This window comes from Mus musculus, chromosome 6, assembly GCF_000001635.26.
Source record: "Mus musculus strain C57BL/6J chromosome 6, GRCm38.p6 C57BL/6J".
In the NCBI taxonomy this organism is placed as follows: domain Eukaryota; kingdom Metazoa; phylum Chordata; class Mammalia; order Rodentia; family Muridae; genus Mus; species Mus musculus.
Genome location: NC_000072.6, coordinates 96156306 through 96181749, shown reverse-complemented (window position 1 = coordinate 96181749; position 25444 = coordinate 96156306). Strand labels below are relative to the sequence as shown.

The window sequence follows — 25444 nt, the reverse complement described above, 5'->3', positions numbered from 1 at the left end:
TATATATATATATATATATATATATATATATATGCATCAAAGTCTCCTGCTATTATCACATCTGGTCCACTTTCTGGCTGACTCTTCTCATCATATATATATATATATATATACACATATATATATATATATGCATATGCCCTCAGGTCCCCGTTTGGTGGTGCTGTTTGGGAGGTGTGCCCTTGTTGGAAGTAAGTCACTGAATGGTGGAAGGTGGGATGCTTTGAGATTTCCAAACCTTGTGATTGCAGTTTAAGATGTGAGCCCTCAGATTCTTCTTCCTGACACCATGCCTTCACTCGCTCACCATGGATTCTTGCCTCCAGTCAGCCCAAATAAACTCATTCTTCTATAAGTTACCTTGGTCACGGTGTCTTTTCAAAGTCATAGAAAATTAGTTAATACACTCAGTAAAGTATAAATTGTGTAAGGAGGAAGGCCTGGGCTCAACTCCTGTGACTCGGGTGAACATGCCTAAAGGCATGCTTGATGTATGTACTTGTAATCACAGGGCTAGAGAGGCAGAGATAGACTCTATGGGGCTTCCTGGTCAGACAACCTACTCAGAATGATGAATTCATGATCAGTCAGAGATCCTGTTTCAAAATGCCAGGTTGTGGTGCCAAGGAGTGATACGCAAAAGTTAACTTGTAGCTTCTATATACATGTGCATGCACCTTCCCATGTACCCTCTATACAGGCATACATAACTGCACACACATATGCAGACACACACATGAGCATGCTACCTCATCATTCTTTTGTTCTCGGCATCGTTGTTAGATACCGAGAGAAGAGAGTAAACAAATAACCTAACAAATTTCTTATGAATTAAATAAAAGGTAGGAGGGAGGGAGGGAGGGAGGGAGGGAGGGAGGGAGGGAGGGAGGGAGGGGGAGAGAGAGAGAGAGAGAGAGAGAGAGAGAGAGAGAGAGAGAGAGAGAGAGAACAAATAGTTGAGTTAAAGCCAAAATGCATGAGCTTGTTTTCATCAAAGTGTAATTTTGGAGGAAATAAGAAGTCTATGGTTTCCAGTTCCATGCTCTTGGAGTTTGTTTCAGGTAAATGACAGGGGAAGGAAAGACACAAATACACTTTTAATCTGAGCAGCTCTATTCCTGAGAGTAATGGCGCCTACTTAAGTAACATGACCCCAAGTACAGGAATTAGAGTGATTAAAGATTTACAAGCTTAGAGCCAGCAGTACGGTTGTACTATGAAATCTCAAGCCTCAGGACAGCAGAAAAAAAAAGTCAGTGAATATAAACAAAGAGAATCTGAGCTGGAGAGAAATGTTATTTCTAGAACAGGTCCACTAGAAAGCCCTCTAAGGAGTACACTAAAGTGTTTTATGAGCATGCTCCCTGAGAACCAGCTCTCATGGTACCAGAAGATGCCATGCAAGCTTCCAAAGGAGGGAGACAACCAGCAGTCCTACCCCTCTGTGACACCTGTGAACCACAACATGGCATGACAAACCTAAAGGTGCAGTATTATCATACAGACCTTGGCATTAACCAAGAGCTCTCCAGTTGGATTTAAGACCAGCTCAATAAGAGGGAATCAGGCTTGGTACCAGAAAGCTAGCCAACTTCCTAGTGCTAGTTGAAGTCATGGCTCTTAAACCAAATTCTAAATATGTTTCCTTATACCCAAGATAAGTGTTACCTCACCCCTCGTCAAGGAAACTTCTGTTTGCTACAAACTGAAACCATTATAGAAAACTACACCTAATCAAAATGTAGAGTCATTGGGCCCAGTACCAACTGCTAAATCTTTTCTGGGCAAAATGACATATTATTCAATGTACTCCAAAATCTTTCTTGTTGCATGCCTCATTTTCTGTGCATCACATACTGAGACCAGTTATTTTATTTATCTGTCACCTAATAGATGATGAGAAATGTCATGATGGAGGTAAGGTGGAAATAAGTCCATTATTCCCTGGTCTCCAATCATTATCCTTCAGAGTCATATGGCCAGCTATGGCTTGTTGTCTTTGGTTATGGAAGACATTGTTGCCGATGAGGAATGGCAATAATGGTGATGTCAAAGGAAGCCACCAGAATTGTGATGAAGCCACACCTATCTTCTCAGTTCTGTCTGAGCATTCCAGAGTTGTTTTCATTAAAAGTATCATTCCTCCTAGTTGTCCTAACTGTACATGCATCTACCCTTTTGCCATCCCTGTACAGTGGGGGCACAGTCTCATTCAGATTTGTGCCATCAGATCTAGTATGTACCAGTCAATGAGGGAATGCTTACTGAATGGAAAGGAAGGAAGGCAAGGAACAAGAAGGAAACAAAGAGGAAGAAATGAAGGAAGAAAGAAAGAAAAGAAAGAAGAAAGGAGAGAAGGAAGGAAGAAAAGAAGGAAAGAAGGAAGGGAGGGAAGAAAGGAGGGAGGGAGGGAAGGAGAGAGGAAGGAAGGAAGGAAGGAAGGAAGGAAGGAAGGAAGGAAGAAAGGAAGGAAGGAAGGGATGCAGAGGAGGAGGTAACGAAGGTGAGGAAAAAATGTGGCTAATTGGTAGGTACTGCATTTAACAGTTTACAACTAAAACCAATATAATTTATATAATTTCCAGATTTAAAATAGTAACACGAAATACTCTTTATGACACTATAGTTTATTTCTTCCACCTGCGGGCAAACCCTTGGGTTGTATCCACTTTGGAGCTAATACAACTAAGGAGGTGAGCAGCTAGGTGATGGACACATACACATATATCATAGATCTACACCTGTATTTCTTTGCATGCATGCACACACACACACACACACACACACACACACACACACACACACACACACACACACACACACACACTCTTTAAATGATACACTCACACAGTTCTCCACTACCAGTTTTATTCTCCCCATCATGCTTATGGGTGCCTTTGTAAGTTCTAAAAGGAAGGAAGGGTTTTGACTATATTAGATATTTGAAGCCACAAATACAACTCTAGCATTATACAACTCTAGCATTATGCAAAGGATCTTGCTCAGTAATGTCAGAAGTATATATAAGCACAGAAGGAAAGACATAGCAGCTTTCTCAGTGGCTCACTAGACACCCTGGGAACATGCTTTCAAAACACAGAATTCATTATCCATCCCAAGGTTCTTTTTCTAGTTGGGAAAGTTTTCTCTCAGACTTCAAAGATCACAGATCAGATTTATATGATAAGATGAAAATGCATTCTGCAGTCATACCAGAGAAATCCCAAGCAAAACAAACAGAAAAGGCCCTGTACTACACAAGGAAAGCCCATCAAAGAGAAAACCCTGCAAAGGCAGGCATATCAGCTGCAAGTACCTATGTAGGTAGCTGTTCTCTCTACCCGGGCAACAGAGCAATAACCGACAACAGCCTCTCCCTAGTTGTAATTTAGGTAAGAGATGAAATCATTAGTTAATCGAGTTTACGATTTACAGGAAGTTGTCTGCATAGTACAGATCTAGGCTTATGTGTGATGCTGTTTTTCTTGGATAGATTTGATTTACACATGAACTACAGTTCTGGGACCCAACTCAGGATCTGCTAGCAAACGTGATAGCTAACCAAAATGCACACATCAAAAATGCTTTTTTTCACCTGAAAAAAAAAATACAGATACTTCCCATATGTTGAATTAAAAGCCTTTAATGAAGAAAATGGAGGTTCCTAGAGTCTGCAGATGTGTCCATCTTATTAAATTTACAATATGAGGCAATTTTTATTATTAAAATTATATAACAACAAAACCATACTAAGATACTTCTCAGACAGAAAATGACAAAAAAATACAAAAAGTGTGAAATGTTTTCAGAAGCATTAAGAGGCTTTCTTGGGCAAGTTATGTTACAATAAAATATTAATGTGTGCTCATTTGTCATGTGTTAATTAGCAGAATAAGCTGTAGGAAGCCCGGATTACCATGCAAATGTTAATTAGGTCATAATTTATGTCAAGCATTTCTAAGTTAAGGAGAAAGGCATCTCATTTAGCAGTAGATGAACTTTAGAAATAATTTGCATATGCAACTACTCCTTTTCTACTTTAATATGACAGTTGCTTCATTTCAATAAATACAAAAAAATATATTCAAATAATATCAAATTCTGGGCTGATGTGCTTAATCCTAGGATATCTCTGGGAGATGAAAGGTAGTAAATTCTTCCACCCTTGGTCAGGCTGAAATAATACTACAGAAGTTACTAATCCTTTCTTTCCTTTCCTTTTTTTTGTTTTTGTTTTTTGGTTTGTTTTGTTTTTGTTTTTGTTTTATTGAGACAGGATTTCTCTGTATAGCCCTGGCTGTCCTGGAACTCACTCTGTAGACCAGGCTGGTCTCGAACTCAGAAATCCACCTACCTCTGCCTCCCAAGTACTGGGATTAAAGGCATGCACCACAACTGCCCAGCTATAAGAACTAATAGATAATGGAGATTGCTTGGTGGGTAAGAAAACTTGTATTACAAATAAGAGGGCCTGAGTTCAAAGTCTTAACAGTCAGGTAAAAGCAGGGTCCTATGTGCATCTAACACCATCATGGGATGGAGGACAGAAACACACGGGAGCTCATTGGTCAGCCAGCTAATCTGAAAATGTTGAGTTTTAGGTTCAGTGAAATACCCTTTCTCAAGAAGTTAGATGGGGACAGAAGAGTTGGCTTAGCACCATCTTCTGACCCCTACCTATATCAGGCATATACATTTTGCACAGACATACATGTAGATAGAACACACACATAAAATTAGAAAGTAAGTAAAGATTTTAAAGTCCTCCCATTTTATTAAAATTAGCTTAGTTTTTCCTACAATATATCCTGATTATAGTTTGCCCTTCCTCTACTTCGCCCAGGTTATCCCCACCCCATTTGTATCTACTCCTTTCTGTCTCTCATTGGGAAAGAACAGGCTTCTTGGAGATGACAACAAAACATAGAAAAATAAAATATAGTAAGACAAACAACAACAAAACATATTGAAAAGATGGATGAGGGAAATCAATAGAAGGAAAAGAGCACAGGAATCAGAGACCTACTTGTTCATACACTCAGGAGTTACATAAAAATTTTAAACTAAAAGCTCTAACACAGAGGAACTGGTACAGACCCATCTAGGCCCTGGGCTTGCTTCATCAGTCTCTGTCAGTTCATATGAGCTTTGCTCAATTGATTTATAGGGTCTTGTTCTTCTGGTGTCTGTCATCTCCTTTGGCTTTTATACTCAGGTGCCTCATCTTCCTGAGCTCTAAGTGGAGGTATTTAATGTAGATATCCCACTTAGAGCTATGTAATCTAAGAACTGACTCTTTCTCTCTCTCTTTCTCTGTGTGTGTGTCTATATCTCTTTCTCTCTCTGTCTCTCTCTATCTCTCCATCTCTCTCTATGTATCTCTCTGTCTCTCTCTATCTCTCCATTTCTCTCTATGTATCTCTCTGTCTCTCTCTATCTCTCCATCTCTTTGTATCTCTATATCTCTCCCTCCTTTTCTTTCTTTCTTTCTTTCTTTCTTTCTTTCTTTCTTTCTTTCTTTCTTTCTTTCTTTCTTTCTTTGTTTTTTGAGACAGGGTTTCTCTGTGTAGCCCTGGCTGTCCTGGAACTCTCTCTGTAGACCAGACTGGCCTCCAACTCAGAAACCCACCTGCCTCTGCCTCTCGAGTGCTGGGATTAAAGGCATGTGCCACCACTGCCCGTCTTCTCCCTCATTTTCTCTGTGTAAGGCCTAGGTGTAGGTATCTCTATCTGTTCCCGTCTGCTGGCTTAGGAAGATTCTCTGAAGGTGGCTGAACAAGGCACTGATCTAGGAGTGTAACAAAATGTCATCAAGGGTCATGTTTTCACTACTTTTGTCTTTGTTCAGACCAGTAAGATTTGGTTTGAAATATAAGCTGGAGAAGTAACTGAAGATACACAACATCCTCCATCATCCTCTAAGTACACTACAAATGCAAACAAATGAATAATTAATTAATTAATTAATTAACGAGCCCTTTTCAGATCCCCAGCACTTATCCTGTTCATGCATCTATTTGTGCATTCCTTCATTCATTTCTTTATTTGAGGAAAGTATGCTCCCTGCTGTTTCCTTGAGCTCCAGCTTGGCCAGCTTTCTGTTTCATTCATTCCCTGTTTTTATTTCTGTGTCTTCAACTGCTGCAAACCCAGCCTCACAGGCACATCCTGTGAACTCTCTGTTTCTGTATGTTGAAATTTAATTTTGAAAGTGCCTCAACTTTTTAAGGGTAATTTTTGTTCCATTTCAGAACAATGAATAATTCTGACTACTCTTAAATCACTCTGGCCCACAGAAAACAGAGCACTAGGGGTTATAACCTGGTCTGCTTGCAACCAGCTTTCTCCTTCTGCCTTGCAAGCAAGCCAAAAGCCAATCAAGCCACCTCTTAGACTTACTGTCACAACCTGGATCCATGTCACCATCAAACCTTCCCTGTCAGGATGGACTGTGCCGTTAACTATGAGTCCTTCCTACCTCAAAGTGCTTCTTTTGGGTCTTCTACTATAGTGCTAAAAAATGAGTAGCTAACACAAATATCTATTATAAATTCAGAGAAGACACTATGTTGTGTGGGATACCATTTTGACATTTTAAATATTTTTATAAATTTCATTATAAAAGAAACCTGCAACTAAAAATATTCCTTGTGGAAATAAATTCTGATTATTTTTTGCAAATTCATTTCTTTGAGTGCCCATAAAGAAACATCCCTATCTTTAATGAGGAGTAGGTAGTATATTCAGAGAACTCAAAAAGTAAAGCCATACTGAGCCCATTGTTCACTTTTCTCTTCTGTCCTAACGGTCCTTCCTGCAGAAGACATGATTTCACTCTCAAAAAGAAGAAGCCTGTCTGGATGTGGATGCTCTAAATATACTTTCATTGCCAGCTAGCTCTGATCTTCACTTATATATCTACTCTACCTCAAAATCTACTCTCTCATGACACTGGGTTTAACTGAATGCTTTTGTTCTCTGTAAAATACATCTGCGATTCAGGCTTACCTCCCCTTTTTTCAAGCTTCCAGCAAGGTGATAAACAAATAGGCCCCATTCTGATGGGCAGAACCTTTCTAACATTGTAATGTTAAATATGATTTCTACTTGGACCTCATGTTCCAATACTAATTCTCACTCCTATTGTCGATTTAGTTTATTGCTTGTATTATATTAGAGTAATGTACCTAAACTGACAATTGATGGACTGGACATTATTAGCATATATCATACCTTATATTTTACATAATTGTTATAATTATGTTCATTGTATATCTGGGATAAAAGGCCTTTATAATGGATGGGAAATGTTGTAGATTTGGTTTATTGATTTTATTATGTTATTTGGGAAGTGCACGAGAATCCTGCATGTGAGACACTGAGGGTCCCTGCCCACAGCTGGTTCTGACTGGTACATAAAGTTACAAGCCAGCAATGGCTGGGCAGAGAGACAGAGGCAGGACTTTAGATTTCCCTGGGCAAGGGAGAAGAAGGATTTAGTGCCACTATGCCAGGAAAGCCGAAGGACCAGGCTTGAGAGCTGCAGAAGGGAAAACATACAATCATGTAAGAGCCAAGGAAGATCAGCCCCAGGCCTTGCCCCCACTGGGTCTAGGGTAGCAAAGATGGAATATAGACCTTAGTAAGCAATAATTCAGAAGTCTTGGAAGGGGAGGCATTAGCAATGTGGAAGCTTTGGGAGTGGCCCAGCCATTGATCTGTTTAAGGCATATTAAAATAGAAGGCTCTGTGTGTGTGTGTGTGTGTGTGTGTGTGTGTGTGTGTGTGTGTGTGTGTGTGTACGTGCGCGAGAGCATTTCATTCAAGAATCCAGAGCACTGGGGTGGGTAGCAGGGAATGTGTGCTCTGCTGTCAGGGAGATTAGAACCATTAATCAACTACAGAAACACACTCCATTGCAGACAACTTAGTTCCTTTTCTCAGGACATTGGCTTCCCACTCTCCCTGAGGCATACCAATTATATTATGGGTAGAATTCTTGCTATAAGAAGAAATCAATCACCACATTTCTTTTTAAAAAAAATATACTCATGTCATTTTCATAATCAAAATGCAAAACCCAGATTTTTATGTGAGACTCATTTAATACCCTTCTCAAAGTCAGCCACCTGTCATTAATATTTTCATTTGTTTATAGCATGGAGGGAACAGACTCTAAGTTGGCTTAGGATAGAGCTCTCTACTACATACAGTGTGGATGAGACAGACAGACTCCTATGTGGTCTGCTGTGGCACTTTCCACAGGGAAGGATTTCACAGTGCTATTAGTGGTTGCTCAGTTTTAGCCAAGTTCATTTTCAGTGAGTAGCTCTGTAGAAATATACCTGAGAAATAAATTTGACATGCACAGTAGGGAGCTGGGGGAAAGAGAGAGTGAGAGATTGAAAAGGAACCTGCAGTTTCTACAAATATGGAAGCTATGTCAAGCCCACTGCATGATCAAGTATTTGGGGGTGTGAATAAGAATGGTCCCCAGAGGCTCTTGTATTTGAATGCTTAGTCATCAGAGAGTGGAATTGTTGAAAGGATTAGAAGGATTACAAGGTGTGATCTTGTTGGAGGAAGTGGGTCATTGGGAGTGGGCTTTGAAGTTTTAGAAGCCCATGACAGGATCAGTCTCTCTCCTTGTCCCTGTCCCTGTCCCTGTCCCTCTCTCCCTGTCCCTGTCCCTCTCTCCCTGTCCCTGTCCCTGTCCCTGTCCCTCTCCCTGTCCCTGTCCCTGTCCCTCTCCCTGTCCCTCTTCCTGCCCCTCTTCCTGTCCCTCTTCCTATCCCTCCTCCTCCCCTCCCCACCCCCTTCCTTGTGGATCAGGTGTAGCTCTCAGCTTCTTCTCCAGCACCATGTCTGCCTGCCACCATGTTCTCTGCCATGATGATAATAGACTAAACCTCTGAAACTATAAACAAGTTACAATTAAATGCTTTCTTTTATAAGAGTTGCTTTCGTCATAGTTTCTCTTCACAGCTATAGAATTCAGAAATAGTCCAACCATCCATTCTAACAAGATGGCTTGTGAACTGATGAATCCACCTTTTCATTATGTAGTACTCATGCATTAAAAAGAGCAATCAAAAGCTAGTTAATTGAATTATCCATGAGTCCATTTAAAAGAGAAATATTGCTCAATAAAATTATATAGCCTCTCTCCAGCCCACCTCTTCATTCTTTTATCTTTCCCCTAAGGCATATGTACCTGACTTCCATGAGAAAGAATCACAGCTGAACAGGAAACTGAACCCACATCACAGTGGACACTGGGGTCTCCACATTCATGGAGTGATACCACAGTGTCATTCCATTCATGAGAAAATAAGCTTGCTTTTACTCTCAGTGCAGAGCTTCCTGGTAATACAGCCACATATCAGTTGCTGATCTAGAACAATCCTTTGTCCTATATGTTTCTTTCTCTGAAACTACATCATCCTAGCTTTATTTCTACAAGACCCAATGTCATAGCCTTATTTATAAATGCTAAAATAAAACGGTACACCTTGGAGTCACAAATTGAATTTCCACTAGTCACTGTACACTCAGTATGAAAATTATAGTGATGAAGCTGGAGTAAGTGAGGCTGTTGCAATGTACTATGCCATAGTAGAATAGTCATTTTCAGGAGACAGACAGGCACTGACTACTTAGCGAGGCCACATATCCAAAGGAAGAAAAGGATTCCAAAAGAGTACATACATACATACATATATACATACATACATACACATGTGTATGCCGGCCCACGGCCTACATGAACAGGGTACACCTAGGGGGCAGGTTGGGGCTAAAAGAGACTTAGACTGCAAGAGAGAGATTAATGGAGACCAAGACATGATTCTGTTCAAGGCCCGCAAGTTTACTAAGAGACTGTGCTTATAAAGGGGGAAGGCCCATCCCTCCACCCCCTTGCCAGTCCATTCTTGGTGTCTGGAGCCAGCCTGCAGGTGAAGTGTTGGATAGGATGTTCCTCCAGAATATCTCAGGGACCTCTCAGCAGGTAGCAGTGGCAGGTGACAGAACAATAGAGCCATCTAGGTCGGAAAACTCCACCCTAGGTAATTTCCTTCTTAGTGGCAGCAAGGTCAAAGTCTGGATCAGCCTGCTTCAAGGCTGAGGGAGGCTACACATATGGACATGTACACATATACTGTTGAAAGGTAAAATTCTGAGGAAGTTTAAGGATAATATTAAGACATGACAGACAAACATCTCTTCCTTTCCAAGTTGGCTGGCTCCTGGAAAAGCCAGGAGCCAACTGTCATTTGTGTTTCCTGAGTGAGATGTGAGCATCGCATTGGCTATAGTTAGATGCTTTCTGTATGCTCATGTTTTCCCCTCCCATCCCTAGGAGTCCAGAATACTGACACTGGGACTTCCAATGTATGAGTGGATGCCTAGGCCAAATAGTTTGGATTATCCCTTGACTAGCTCATAACTTAGCCATCCTGTTATTCTATTCTAAGAGCTGCCACATAGCTAGTTACCTGGCCAAATTCGAGGGTTTTCCTCTTTCTGGTGGAAATTTTCTATACCTGTGACTCTTTTCCCAGAAGTCCTCTCTCTATCATGGAACTTCTACCTCCCTATTTTTTGGCCAAGCTAGCTGGCCAACAGCATTTTTATTTACAGGTGATGCTTCCATACAATGTACAAGAGATTATCTTTCTACAATTGGCTCTAACCAGAGTATCCCATTCAAAGAAGTCTCTCCCTCTCCCTCTCCCTCTCCCTCTCCCTCTCCCTCTCCCTCTCCCTCTCCCTCTCCCTCTCCCTCTCTCTCTCTCTCCCTCTCCCTCTCCCTCTCTCTCTCTCTCCCTCTCCCTCTCCCTCTCCCTCTCTCTCTCTCTCTCTCTCTCTCTCTCTCTCTCTCTCTCTCTCTCTGTGTGTGTGTGTGTGTGTGTGTTGTATGTGTCTGCTATGTGTCTGTTTCTTGGTGATGGGACCAAAGCAAGGTCTTGCTGTGTGATGCTTGGTGAGTGTTCTACCATTAAGCAGTATGTCCTAGTTTGCTTTCTCTTGCTTTGATAATTACCATGACTCAGATGACACTACAGACTAACAAAATCTAGCCAGCATACCATATACTCATAGAGACAGCAAAGACTGACTTGCACCTGGAAATTTTAGCTCAAGCACCTTTTTAAGTGTGAACAATTGCACTCTCATGGTACTTGAATTCAGAATGCCTAACAGTCTGTAAGTCAAACTAGTACACTTCACAAAAGTCCTTATCCCACGGAATCTTTATTTCATTTAGTTAGGCTTGGCCCTTGGCTAAGTGACAGACTAGATTAAAATTATCCATGGGACTTTTAGTCTGAATTTGGATTTTTATATCCAATATCATGCACAAAAGTATTCCATCAAATACTACTGAATGTTCAAGTCCCTTGTGGATAAGTACATAATATTTATATGGACCCTGTTCCCATATACTTTAAGGTGTATATAGGTATAGTACATAAATAGTATAGTGTATTGTCTAGAGTATAATAAGAAACATGCAAATCTTCTTCCCCCCTCAAAAAGAGTTCAATCCTTAATTGAATTCGTGGTGAGGAATTTGTAAATAAGGACCCAACTAGAATGAGTGTCCTATGCAATCACAGATGTCAGAGCTCTTTATTTGCACTACTCCCACAATTTCCTTCTTGTTCTCAAAACTCATCTGTCCTTCATTCTACATTATTAGAGTTGCGCTCTCCATCTACCTTTCTTGATTAAGGCCTACTTGCCTGAGTTCAAATCCCACATCTGACACTCTGTGATTTTGAAGATGATATTTGCCCTTTCTGCCTCAATGGTAGAAAGCTAAAGTACAGAGAAAGGGCATTAACTATATATGTGACAACACTTTGTGAACTGTGAAGTCTTTAGGAGAGTACAAACAAGGGCTCATGCACCCATGATAAATGCTGTTTAATGCCTTCATGTCCCAGCATCTTCAATGACTGTTGCAAAATTCCAGCTGGGGCTTCCTGGACCACATGTGGCAGTTTATACTGGAGCACAAATCAAGTCACCATGTCCAAGATCAGATGACTGCAAATACCTAGAATTTAATTCTATCTAGGAAGAACTCTTAGATGGTGACCCTTGGGAATTGCTATGCCAGCTTCCCAGCACCTTCATTCTGTGTTAGAGATTTAAGGAAGTTTGTATTCTCTCCTAGTTCTCAGATTCTCATAGATTAAGCATGAGCTGCTTATGGTGATATTTTAATGTCTTCCTGGCCAGCTCTTTTACCTTCATTTGTTTCAAACTAATATGTGTTTCCTGTGGAAGTCAAGGTAAGTTTTAAGTTAGGATCTATACATGGCTTCAAGACATTTGGAATTAGAGAGATCAAGAAAAGTAAACTATCAAATTCCAAATCAAGATCATACAAAAGAAAGCAGCCTAAATTTGTTTGAAACTGAAAATATTTTTCCATTTCATTTGGTCTGATTTTAGTTTTGTTTTTGTTTGTTTGGGAATATAGAGTTTTTCTATGCCACTGTGTGACAAAGTCCTGGGAAAATCAACATGGACTAGTCACCTCAGTTGAAAATCAAAGTGGTCTTAGAAAAGGCTATTTAAAAAAAATTTTTTTTCAAATGTGTGTGTGTGTGTGTGTGTGCGTGTATGTATGTATGTATGTATGTATGTATGTATACACATGTAGAGGTGAAAAGACTACTTATAAGACTCTCTCTACTTCCACCACATGTATCCCTGGGATTGATGATATTGTGCTTGGGTTTATCAAGCTTGGCAGCAATTGCCTTTGCCTGCTAACCCATCTCACTAGCCTCACTAAAGGCATCTTTAGAATTGACCCTTGAATGGACTTCAGTGTGTGAAATACTTGCTTTGCAAGTCAGGCAACTAGCGATCAGATCTTCAGGTGTGACTTAAAGTTGAGGCAGGCATAGTAGCTGTATGTAATATCAGCACTTGGAAGGCAGACACAGGGAACCCCAGAGCAAACTGGCTAGCTCGACTAGCCAGAGTAGATGACCCATCTCCAGGAGGTTCAGAGAAAGACCCTGTCTCAATAAATAATGTGGAAACTAAGCCAGGTAGACACAAAGATGTCAACTTTAAGTCTCCACACACATGCACTTCCAGAGCATACATGCAAACACAACACATATACATGGCAGGGGGGCAGGTAGAATTAACCTTAGAAACTTGAAAGTAACCAACTCAAATACAATTGCCCTTACTGGTTGGATATACTTGTATGCTATGCTCAAAATTGCCAGGACTCTTACCTGAGTTAACCTGGAATAGCTGTAGAAGTTTTGTGTAATCTCTCTGGCATCTGAGAAATACAAGGACAATGGTGATCACAATGATTATGGAATCCCCTAGAGGTGTCAAGTATCTCCATGAAAAGATAGAAGGAAAGGACAGAATAAAGTGCTATGAGTACTAGCCCAGAGCAAAGCCCTCAGGTGTGAAGGACAACATGAAAAGTGATTCTTGTCTGCAAGTGAAAGGGAAATCAGATTGGAAACTGGTGGGAAGGAAGGGTGAGGAAGTCTAATGAGATAGGAACAAAACAAAACAAAACAAAACAAAACAAAACAAAACAAAATAAACATAGCTACCTCTTCCTGCATAAGAACTGAAAAAAGGGTTTGACCCAAGCGTCAGCCTTGAAAGATAACCATCTTACTGTCCTGGAGGTCTGCCTCATAGTCTGATAACCAAGGTCAAGTTTTAGCACAGATTGATGAGGACAATGCCAACTCTGCTCTAGAAAGTATAAATTATTCAAGGATGGCATTTCACAACCCGGGAGATAGATTCCAGTGGAACTAATACACATGCCTGCTAATGGTTCTGCAAACATGTACCTTTGGGTAAGGGAAGGGAGCAAGATATGTGCGGTAAAGTTTATGGTTATGGAAGCTCTGACTACTTAGCAGTAGAAATTGGATTTTCCTGCCTTCAGCCCTTCAACCCAAGAGTAGCTTTCCAATCACATTTTAAAGTTGGGAAATAAATATTTCAATTCTTCCCACCAGGTGGGCAGTCTCTGCTGACAAGCCTTTCACATCCCACACCTTGTCTATAGAGGCCTCAACCTTGTCAGCAAGGATGAGAGTTAGCTTATCAGGGAGCCAGCCTCCTTTCCTTCCACCCATGCCTATCCCTGAGATCCTGTTTGTTTGATGGTTTTTTTTTTTTCCACCCAGTGTAAGTTCTTGAATGTAGTAACTCTTTTGTCTGAGGGCATGCTTGCAGGAGAGCCCAAACTAAGACACAGAGATGAAAAATCTCCACACTAAGATTTAAGAGGGACCTTTATCACCACCAAAGGTGGAAAAGAAAAAGAACACACTAAAGAATTTGAGGATTTTAATACTTGAGGCAACCTGCAAATTTTAGGGCAGAGTCTGGACTTTAGTAGCTACATTAAATATTTGCTGAATGAATGAATAAAAAGCAAATAGCATTAATGCCAACCACTTCTACATCTCACCAGGGTAGCAAACTTTGCCTGGAGAATGGTGAATCATAAATAGTTGAGGTTTCCCATGAAACTCAATGTGTGTTGTAACCATTTATTTCTGTTGTTGTATAAAAGCAGCAGTGGACACTATGTAATGAAAATAGATGCATTTCAATAAAACTTTATTTGTAAGCAAATATCAGGCCACAAGACATAGCTTATTAATCCCTGGTATAATCAAGTTGGTTTTCACTGCCAAATAAGTTAGAGGGAATCCAGAAACGTTCAGTTATCTCTATTTTGATACATTTTTAAAATATAAACTTATTTTATAGTGATTTTACTATTGGAGGTGCCCCTGTTTTGCTGGAAGCTTCACCAGTCACTTGAGTTACTCTATATCACACAAATTACGAAGAAATAAAATGTCATATAATAAATACAAAAGGCAGATGCCACAGTCATCTTGAGAGGAGAGCAATTTCATAGCCCCTTCTAACACTCTTCTACCTTCCGTGGTTTCAGTTATAAGTAGCTAACTCTAGTCTGAAAATGCTCAATGAAAAATTCAAAAAATAAATTCCAGATGAGTTTCAAATAACTTTATTAACGTAATTGATTACTGTTATTTGTATCATAAATCTGATTGAAAATTTATTTTTAAAGGGTATATATACACAGAAGTAACCACAGCTTATATTTAACATAAACACTATGCATACACGTGCATTCATAGACATATACATATGTCCACACACTTAATTCGATGATATCTACAGTTGCAGGCACTCACTGGGAGCCTGGAACCTATTTCCTTGGTAAAGCGGAAGATCACACAAAACATATACCTTAAAAGTGGACAACAATGTTTAAGGAAGGCGGGGCAGCCTAAAAGACAGATGTGATATTGTTTTCATTCCTATTAGAAAAGGAAATACTTGATTTCCTCTTGAATATTCACATTTCTCAGATATGTAGACCAAGGTCCTGAGTAAGATCCGTTAAAATTGAAATAGCCCCGAGATTCCAAGCTGGAGCGAGCTGTACTGTCGCCGTTCGCCAAGTGGTATCAGGCCCAGACGTCCCTCCGCTCAGTGTGGGACACAGAGGAGGACCATGGACACTTTTTGGAGACGCCAGGCCTGCTGACCACCAAATCTCTCCAGGCTCCCAATAGAGACAGCTCCCAGGCTCCACAGAGAGCTGCGGGATCCTGAGAGAAAGCCAAAATACATGGCCAAAAAAAATGCTAAGAAGGAAGCGACAGCCAGGAACTGGCAAGGAGACGCCGAAGAGGAGGGAACATTCTCGCTGGCCAGTGAGGACGTCCTGAGGAATAGAACCATAAAGAGAGCCAAGCGGAGACATGCCCGCCCCCAACCCAATGGTAAGGGGACTTCCAAAGGGATTAAAAGTTTGGCTGTGCCTTCCGGGAGAGGAGAATTTAGAGGTGGCCCTGGAGAGAAGCCCCAGGAAGTACTGACAACCAGAAGGAACACAGCTAGGGCTGCAGCAGAGCCCAAGGCAGCCTTGGGTTCTGTTACTGCAAATGAACCCCCCTCTTTGGAGCATGAGCAGATCTCAGATGCCCAGACTAATGTCCACAGTCAGCAGCCTGCCTCCCCGGGCCTCACTTTCAGTCAAGCCTGCGCTGGGAGTGTCTACCATAGGCAGTTGACTGGCCTGAACTGCTCTGTCCGAGACTGGATAGTGAAGCACGTGAACGCCAATCCGTTCTGCGATCTGACGCCGGTGTTTAAGCAGTATGAGAAATACTTGGCTGCCATCGAAAAGCAACTCCACAGCAGCTGCGGCTGTCTCTCAGAAAGCGAGCCTAACCGGGGCTTTGTTGCTGTGACACAGCCTCCTTTCCTAGCTGTTGCCACTGAACTACAGCCAGAGTTGGTCACCTCTGAAAAGACCGAGTTTATGTGTGAGAAGAAAGCCAACTCAGCACAAGGAGCAACGAGTACCTCCTGTAACTTTGGCAAAAACACTGAAACCCCGGCTTGGGGTTCCCTCAACTCTGGTCCCATGCACCGAGTTTCATCAGCCACCAGAAGCTCCAACGTAAGTGGGAAAGGCACCACCCGGAAGAAGCCAGCATCTGCCAAAGCTCTAGAGAGTCCAGCACAAGGCAACAGTGATGAATGCAAGCTCCTTGTAGAAGAGGAGGAGGAGGAGGAGGAGGAGGAGGAGGAGGGGGAGGAGGAGGAAAGTGCTTTCTACTGCAAGAAGTGTAAACTATTTTACAAGAAAGACAACGAATTTAAAGAAAAAGGTGTTGGCACGCTGTATTTAAAATCCACAGCCAATCAGAAGACGAAGCTCTTAGTGCGGGATACTAAGTTAGGCAGCATACTCCTGAATATTCTGATCCCACCCGATATGCCATGTTCCCGGATGGGGAAAAATAACGTCCTTATCGTCTGTGTACCCGACCCACCGCTTGATAAGAAGAACGCCACCATCAAGGTCACCATGCTAATTCGGGTAAAAACAAGTAAGGATGCGGATGAACTGCACAAAATTTTACTGCAGAAAACGGATGCCTGAACACATGGAATCCACCCGGAAACTTGCCAAGTTCCTGCTCTTTTGCTCCGTCCCCAAACGTAATTTTTCATCCTTTTACTTCTGATACCCTAAGCGCTTCCAATAACAAAAATGTTGTGAGCACAATTAAGACCAACAAAAACTTCAGTGTTCAGTTGAGTGTGGAGAAAGGGTCCTCCCTTTTAAGAGCCACCTAACATGCAAAATACATTTGAATAAAAAGGTTTTGAAATTTCTTTTAATATTTATTTTTGAGTAAATTATAAGATATTTCTTTTTTAAAAAGATAATTTTTCCATCTATATGGAAAGTGACATTTTAAACAATGTATATATAGTAAGAGCCTCCTTGGCTTGGTCATCTAGAAGATTTCCTACTATAAGGGCCCACCTCTTCCACACAACACCGTATCTGCAGTAACTGTCTCTACTAGTGCTAAAAATCTCAAAGGCTATGGGCTAGATCAAGGACAGCTACTGTAGGATATTGGATAAGAGACAATAGACCCTCTAGGTAGGTAGTGCTCAGCCTTCCTAAACCTAAGATCCTTTAAGACTATCCTCATGTTATATTGACTTCCAACCATAAAATTATTTTCTTTGCTACTTCATAACTGTAATATTGCCACTGTTATGAATTGTAAATAGCTGTGTTTTCTGATGGCCTTAGACAACACCTTGAAAGGGTCATTTGACTCCTAAAGGGGTTGCAACCCACAGGTTGAGAACCACTGCCCTAGCAACACTCTGACTCCATTGGTATACATGTACTGTGGCCCCTTTCACCAGTCTATACCACCAAGGAGAAAAGAAAGTGTGGGTGGTGTTGATGACATGAACGCTTCCTGTCCACATCATGGCTAAATGGTTTCTGTTCGTGAAACAAAAGCGAGTCCTGCCAATGGAGACTGTCATTCTCCATTAGTCCAATTTTCATCCAACCCCAATGTCAAATATCTTTCACAAATCATTGAGGGTCACTTATTATATCTGTGTGAGTCATGACCACTCTTTCCAAAATTAGCCTTTAACACTAGAGCGAGATCCAAAAGTGAACAGTTATAGGGTTCACCGTTGTGTCAGGCACACAGCGGGAATGATAGATAAATAACCAACCAAACAGACTGACGGGTAAGATAAATGGAGTTAACCAAACAAGGTATAAATCCAGGAAACAAAGCTGGCCAGAGAGCTACTTTCAAACATGCCTTGCGAGAGCGAGGAACTGGGCAAGACCTCTCAAACAAAACTCCATGTCTTGGTGGTAGCTTGCATCTTCTCAGAGGATGCTGCTTCTTTGATCATCACGAAGCTTCCCCATGGGCTGCAGGAGTAGAAAGGCTCCCTAAGGATAGAGAAGTCTCACAGTAGCCATGGAGACCTGCTGATAGTCAGGCAAAAGCTGGGGTCATTAAGAAAAGACTTGGCAGAAGTTGCCTATTTAGAGCCACTTTATTTTTTCACGATTCCATGTGTTTATATGGATTTTTGTCACTTTTAGGCCTCCTTATCCTCTTATCCCCCTCCATCTCCTACTGAAAGCTTTCTTCTTCCCCCTTTGACTTTGATGTGCTGTGTGTGTGGTGGGGGACGGTGAGTGTATGTCACTGAGTTTGATTATGGTTGCTTGGATGAACATGAGTGGGGGTGCTGATTTACCAGAGTGAGTAACTCACCTATGACTCTCCCACTGAAAAAGGTGACACTCCTTCAAGGACCCATCAGTCCCCACAGAAGGAGTGGAGCCTCATTATCCCCTCCCAGTGAATGATGCAATTGTAATGGACCCAATCTGGTATAGTTACAATACAGTGCATTTGTGAGCACATTGGCTGTGTCATGTCTAAAGACAGCGTTCCATACTATGTATCCTCAGCTTCTGGTTCTCACCTTTCTGCCCCCTTTTCTGATGTTTCACGAGACTTAGAGCAAGCAATAAAGACATCCTATCTAGGGATGGTTTCCTTATGGTCACTTGGTCACCACTCTCTGACTGTGAGTCTCTGCTCTTGGCAAAATGAATCTTCTCTGACTGGTGCTGAGAGTACCAGAGGGATAGGAAGAATGAAAACGTGGGGAAGGCTGTGTACTGCAATCCTCTAGGCATGGCACAGCCATTGCAACTATCAACCGGGGGAGCTGAAGTTAGCAGCATTGAGCCTGTACAAGACTGGATCTTCTAAACAATTGGTCATGGATGGGAGAAGAGTTCATGTGGTCCCACCCTCCCTGCTGAGCTGTTGGCTATAGATGGATCCTGGTAAACCAGCATCATTGTCCTGAGCTGTGTAACTACCGGTGAGTCCACTAAGCTCCAACAGATAGTTGTACACCAACTGTCACACCTGTTACTCTAATTAAACGTAGTGTATTACAAAAGAAAGCCAGCAGACATGAAGATATGGGAAGAAACTTACAGGGAGGATTGAGGATTTACGTAAGTGTGAGAGAGATAAAAAGGGTAGGGATGAGGGTAAGTCAAATGTGTTACATACTTGTATTAAATTGTCAAAGAGCAAACATTAGTAGTAGGGTCTCCTCTGGGGCCTATGACCTCCCTAGCCATTTTTTTAATTGAAAATTCTCTAGCAGATTTATCTGTCAAGTTGAAAGATCTCCATATTTAAAAATAAGAGAAAGAGGTCATGGTGAGATTTTGATGGGAAAGAGCTATTAGTAATTGCTCCAGTGTGGTGAAATTTAGAAGAGAGAGCATTTGAATGGGGGTATTCCACTTCAAAGCCATGCTGTCATAATATTGAGAGTTAAATAGTTATGAATAACAGTCTTGCAGACTTTCCACTGCCTGACACCTCTGTAATTTATGGAGAAAAGGCTTCTTTAAATCACAACAAAGACCATAGTTTCAGAGGCTCTCCTCCATCAGCTCCAATTGTCCCAGACTGATGGAAAGATATGGGATGCAAGGGACATCATTTGTATTGTCAAAACAATTCTTCAATGTTTAAATCTGATTTAGGAGAAAATAAATTACACATTTTTTCATCAACTAGGCAACTGATAGAGTTTTGTTCAATGATAGTGCCATTCAAACGAGAAAGAAAGAAAAAAATTACCCTCCAAGCCTACGCGTACTTATCTTGACAAAATATTTCCATCCATCCTTTCAAAGCCCGCAAGCCAGAAAATTATATGATAATTTATAAGACATGTGTGATATTATGATATACACTGTGTCAAATATTAGAGGTTAAGAGTGCAGAAGTGACATATCTAATTTATGGGGTTAAGCCTGTCACTAATGCCAGTTTAAACCATGTAAATTCTGCCAAAAAGCTAGCATTGTTGGCTTGTACACATAGCATGCCAGTAGCTCCCACATCCATGGTTAGAGTAACCCAAGCCTCTAGAATTGTGAAATGGTCCTTTGATTTGAACCCTACTGTTCTTATTGCTTATTCAAATATTTTAGTAAACGTTTGTGTCAGATCTGAATTTTAACAACAATCTAGAAAACTATGCTGTAGTTTTCCCTCTAAAATAATTCCAATGGATTTTAATAAAGATAAGAGAGAAAGGAGTGAAAATCTAAATGGATTTGATACAAACATTTATTCAATTCTAAATGTGCCAGATACTATTTCGAGCCTAATATATAGATTAACCTGTCAATCCTCCAAATGACCCTATGCTAGGTGTGCTTAATTATAGGTGTGAGGAAAGATGGTGAAATAGTGAACATTTTGCATAAAGCCTCCATAACAGAAAACCTTTAGACTAAGGTTCAAAATCAGGCGGGGCTGCACAGAACACAATTTCATACCCCTCTGTACTATTTATTGAGAAGTGAAAACTCTTTTAGTAAATGTTACACAGGTAGAGTAGAAGGTTTGCTTGTTCTTGAACAAAATGATGGGCAATCTTTGAGAGATCATGAATTTTCACGGAACCAGGGTCACATCTACTTATATACACACTGTCTATAGCTGTTGTTATAAGTCCACACTGAATAGAAGCAGCAGATTAGAGAGCCCATGAATAAGCAATTATTCTATTCCACATTTTTAGTGTGTGTGGTATATGCATGTATGTTCACATACATGTTCTAGGGCACTCATCTATGAACATGCATGTAGAGGCCAGGGTTTGACCAGGTGTCCTTTTTTTTTCCAATCACTATGATAGTACTTGAGACACTCTCTGAACTTGAGTTTGAACTGAATTTGAGACTCACTGAACCTAGAGCTTATTCTTTTTTTTTTTTAATACTTTTTATTAGGTATTTTCCTCATTTACATTTCCAATGCTATCCCAAAAGTCCCCCATACCCACCCACCCACTCCCCTACCCACCCACTCCCACTTTTTGGCCCTGGCGTTCCCCTGTACTGGGGCATATAAAGTTTGCAAGTCCAATGGGCCTTTCTTTCCAGTGATGGCCTACTAGGCCATCTTTTGTTACATATGCAGCTAGAGTCAAGAGCTCCAGGTACTGGTTAGTTCATAATGTTGTTCTACCTATAGGGTTGCAGATCCCTTTATCTCCTTGGGTACTTTCTCTAGCTCCTCCATTGGGGGCCCTGTGATCCATCCATTAGCTGACTGTGAGCATCCACTTCTGTGTTTGCTAGGCCCCGGCATAGTCTCACAAGAGAGAGCTATATCTGGGTCCTTTCAGCAAAATCTTGCTAGTATATGCAATGGTGTCAGCGTTTGGAAGCTGATTATGGGATGGAACCCTGGATATGGCAGGCTCTAGATGGTCCATCCTTTTGACACAGCTCCAAACTTTGTCTCTGTAACTCCTTCCATGGGTGTTTTGTTTCCTATTCTAAGAAGGGGCAAAGTGTCCACACTTTGGTCTTCGCTCTTCTTGAGTTTCATGCGTTTAGCAAATTGTATCTTATATCTTGGGTATCCTAAGTTTTGGGCTAATATCCACTTATCAGTGAGTACATATTGTGTGAGTTTCTTTGTGATTGGGTTACCTCACTCAGGATGATACCTTCCAGGTCCATCCATTTGGCTAGGAATTTCATAAATTCATTCTTTTAAATAGCTGAGTAGTACTCCATTGTGTAAATGTACCACATTTTCTGTATCCATTCCTCCATTGAGGGGCATCTGGGTTCTTTCCAGCTTCTGGCTATTATAAATAAGGCTGCTATGAACATAGTGGAACATGTGTCCTTCTTACTGGTTGGAACATCTTCTGGATATATGCCCAGGAGAGGTATTGCGGGATCCTCCAGTAGTACTATATCCAGTTTTCTGAGGAACCGCCAGACTGATTTCCAGAGAGCTTATTCTTTCAGCTGTCGTAACTGGCCACCAACCCCTGGGAATCCACATATCTCTCTTCCCCCATGTTTCCTATCCATTATGTGTATGCTGTGATCCAAACTTGGAATTTTATGTTTGCAGTCATAATGTATCGCACTGAAGCATTAGTCTAGCTCCCGAATAGTTATGAACTTTCACAGAAGTCTGGAAGCTGTAAAGCTATTCCCTTCAGTGGGTACAGAAAAAGGTGGGGCTTAAATTCAGGTCAGTTCCTTAACAAGGGTCTCACCCAGAGGACTCTGCTAGTGATGGCACTGATGGGCACTAGCAGAGAGCTAGAACTCTCTGTAGACCATCCCTGAAAGCATTTGATGATGTAACCACTATGGTCCTCAGTGAGGTACATTTGCATGGCATGACAAGGCTGAAGGAACCTGGTCCAGCGTCTTCACCATTTCTTACTACAGAGGACTTTTCTCTTACTGTCCTGGGAATACTTGACCCAAATGCAGGGTACTCTTTACCCAAATGTAGGTTATGCAAACACCATACTCCATTTACTCCTTGGGAAGAGTCAGGAAAGAGCCCCTCAGACTGACCCTTGAGAGAGACAAACCCAAAATTTCAGGCCTAGACCCAGTTTCTAGTTTCTATGATAAGCTAGTTTGAGACTCCATCCTTCATTGGCTCTCTTTACTTCCTGTACTTCTTCCTCACTTCCAACATATATTTTCTGTAATTGTCTCAAAAAAAAAAAAATTCTTGAGCTCTTAACTCAAGTTCTGTTTCTGAAGAAAATGGAACTAAGGGATATCAGGTTTTGTGGCAAAACCACCAAGATCCAGAAAAATTATAGGGGAAGCCCAGAGTCCTCAAGCTGGAAATTGAGGTTGTCAATATTTGAACTAGGAATATCTGCCTCCAAAGTCTACCCTCTTAGCTAACCCCTCCCCTCAGAAGAGCTGTGTGTAGATGTACCCAAGTGCACTCGCTCAGCTTCCTCTATGGGAAAGGAAGCGCATCAGGTCCATCTCGGAAAGCTTATCCGGGAGGGAAGAAAATTATTTCAGGGGGAAAAACTCGACAGACAGAGCACACTCCTCCTGTTCTTGACTATTCTCACCTAGGAAAGACAGGACTTCTCTCACCGCAACACTTACTGTATCACTCACTACCTGAGAGATGGGCAGAGGGACCATTCCTCCCATAAGTCATCCATAAGAATTGGCATGGATGCCCTCTCCGTGCCTCTGCTCCGCTGACAGCCCCAGTTGGAATATTCCCCTGAGCGCCACACAATCAGTTACCTTTCCCCGGATGTCAAGATAGACATAAAATCTCCACTCAGTTTCTATTACCGACACCCAGAATTCATGTGTGCCCACTAACACAAATCATGCTTCTATTCCTTGTCTGTCTGCGGAAACAGTGAGACCAACACCCTTTTTCCTCTAAAGGATTAAAATAAAACAGGTGTGTGATTGATACATAGCTGTCACTATTCTTCTTCCATGAGCCACCATAATGAGAGTCATTCAAATCGTTTTGCTCATCACACACACACACATGCTGCCTAGTGGCTGAACAAGAGCTTGCCCCTAAGGGAAAACATCCTCTGTCAATAGACTCCACTGCCTGAGCCCTGCCACAGGCACTATAGGCAAAGGTAAGGGATTGATTTTCTCTGTATATCCTCCTACATATTAAATAAAGAACAGTAAGAGCATCAGTGTCTTCTAATGAGAAAGTAAGGGACTGAGGCATATCTGTGACATACATTAGAAAGAATGAAATTGGTTCCTCTTGAATTGCACAGTGAAAAGACCATCCAGCAGTACATGGCTTTCTTTCAGCCTACCTTCAAGATCTACGAATCCCATATGGATATGTCTTGCCCAACACATTCTTAGAATAACAGGTATTATGTTATTTAGTGTAAATTACTTGCTAAGAAAGAATGAGAATGTATCTGACCAGCAGAAATTAATTATTCAATTATTAACAATTATAACTCATAAAGCAAGAAGGAATCTGGTAGATCACTACGGGTTTATTATTTTAGAAATTTCATGATACCTGGGGTTTTACTTGACTTCTATGAAATTACATTTGCCCCTGTCTCTTGATGAAAAGATGGCTTCTGTAATTTAGGCACCACTCCCCAGGGGCACCTAGTCAAATGCACTCATTCACAGAATTCAAAAGGTCAGACAACAATTGAAATTCCATCTCCCACTGGAGAGCAATGGGCTCAGAACTCTGGAAGCATCTGAAGCCTGTAAGTCCTGTCACCTGTCACCACCCACTGACCTTGGTAAATACTCCCAGTCCATCGTCATTCCCCATTGAAATAACCTGGGTGAGCTTATGCCTGTTCCTTCTAACCAAATGGCTTAACCAACTCATTCCAAGGCTACCTTAGAGAGACGCTTTCCATCTGGGTAATTTACAAGGCACCCTAAGGAAAAAAGATCCATGACTTCATTCCAGAGAGGATTTCGCCCTTCTTAATTAAATGTAACTACTGTCACTCGTGGAAGCTTGTTTGCAGTAAGCCATGATCAATGAAGAGCTCTGTGACTAGTCAAAGTGAGGAGAGTGATTGACTATTGAGTACTCAGTCCTTACTGAGACATCTATACTGTTCCATCCAAGAAAATGTTGAGGAAAAAGTGGGGGGAGGGGAGAGTATACAAGCTGAAAGATGCAGAAGAGTGCTACAAACTGCTACAAACTGGTATCCTCCAGATGTGGCACTGCTGTAGCACCCATGAACTCACAGCAGCAGTAGCCACCAGCCCAAGACCTCGTGAGACTGAGCCTATCAACACTCCATCTTGGATGGGGGCAGGGTTCTTAAGGCCAGACCCCTCCCTGAGAGCTATAGGTAGTTAATTGTTGTAGAAGAAGTGGTAATATTGCTCAGCATCCAAAAAAGCTGTTGGAATCATCCTTTTGAGAGCCTCTTCTACCAAAAGATGCAGTGTTTCATTCACATCTAGAGGAAAGGACAATGTCTCTGACTGTAGGTGCTTAATAGCGATAACTTGTATACACCCCAGAACTCATAAACCTTTATGAGAATAGAACAAGTGGAGTGAGAAGATTCAACTACCTGAACATTACAATAGTTTTTTCATAGATACTGTAGAGGGGTAACTGATAAACCAAACCTTTATTCAAGTATTTAT

At 41.3% G+C, this 25444-nt stretch overlaps 1 protein-coding gene and 1 pseudogene across 3 annotated transcripts in view; one reads left to right on the top strand and one right to left on the bottom strand.

The window, feature by feature from the left end:
- The window catches only part of Tafa1 (TAFA chemokine like family member 1), a 544051-nt gene that overhangs the window by 475455 nt on the left and 43152 nt on the right, over window positions 1-25444 (bottom strand). The window lies entirely within an intron of this gene.
- Window positions 15545-17247, top strand: 1700123L14Rik (RIKEN cDNA 1700123L14 gene; annotated as a pseudogene). Its single transcript, NR_003643.1, has one exon. The product of NR_003643.1 is annotated as an RIKEN cDNA 1700123L14 gene (transcript).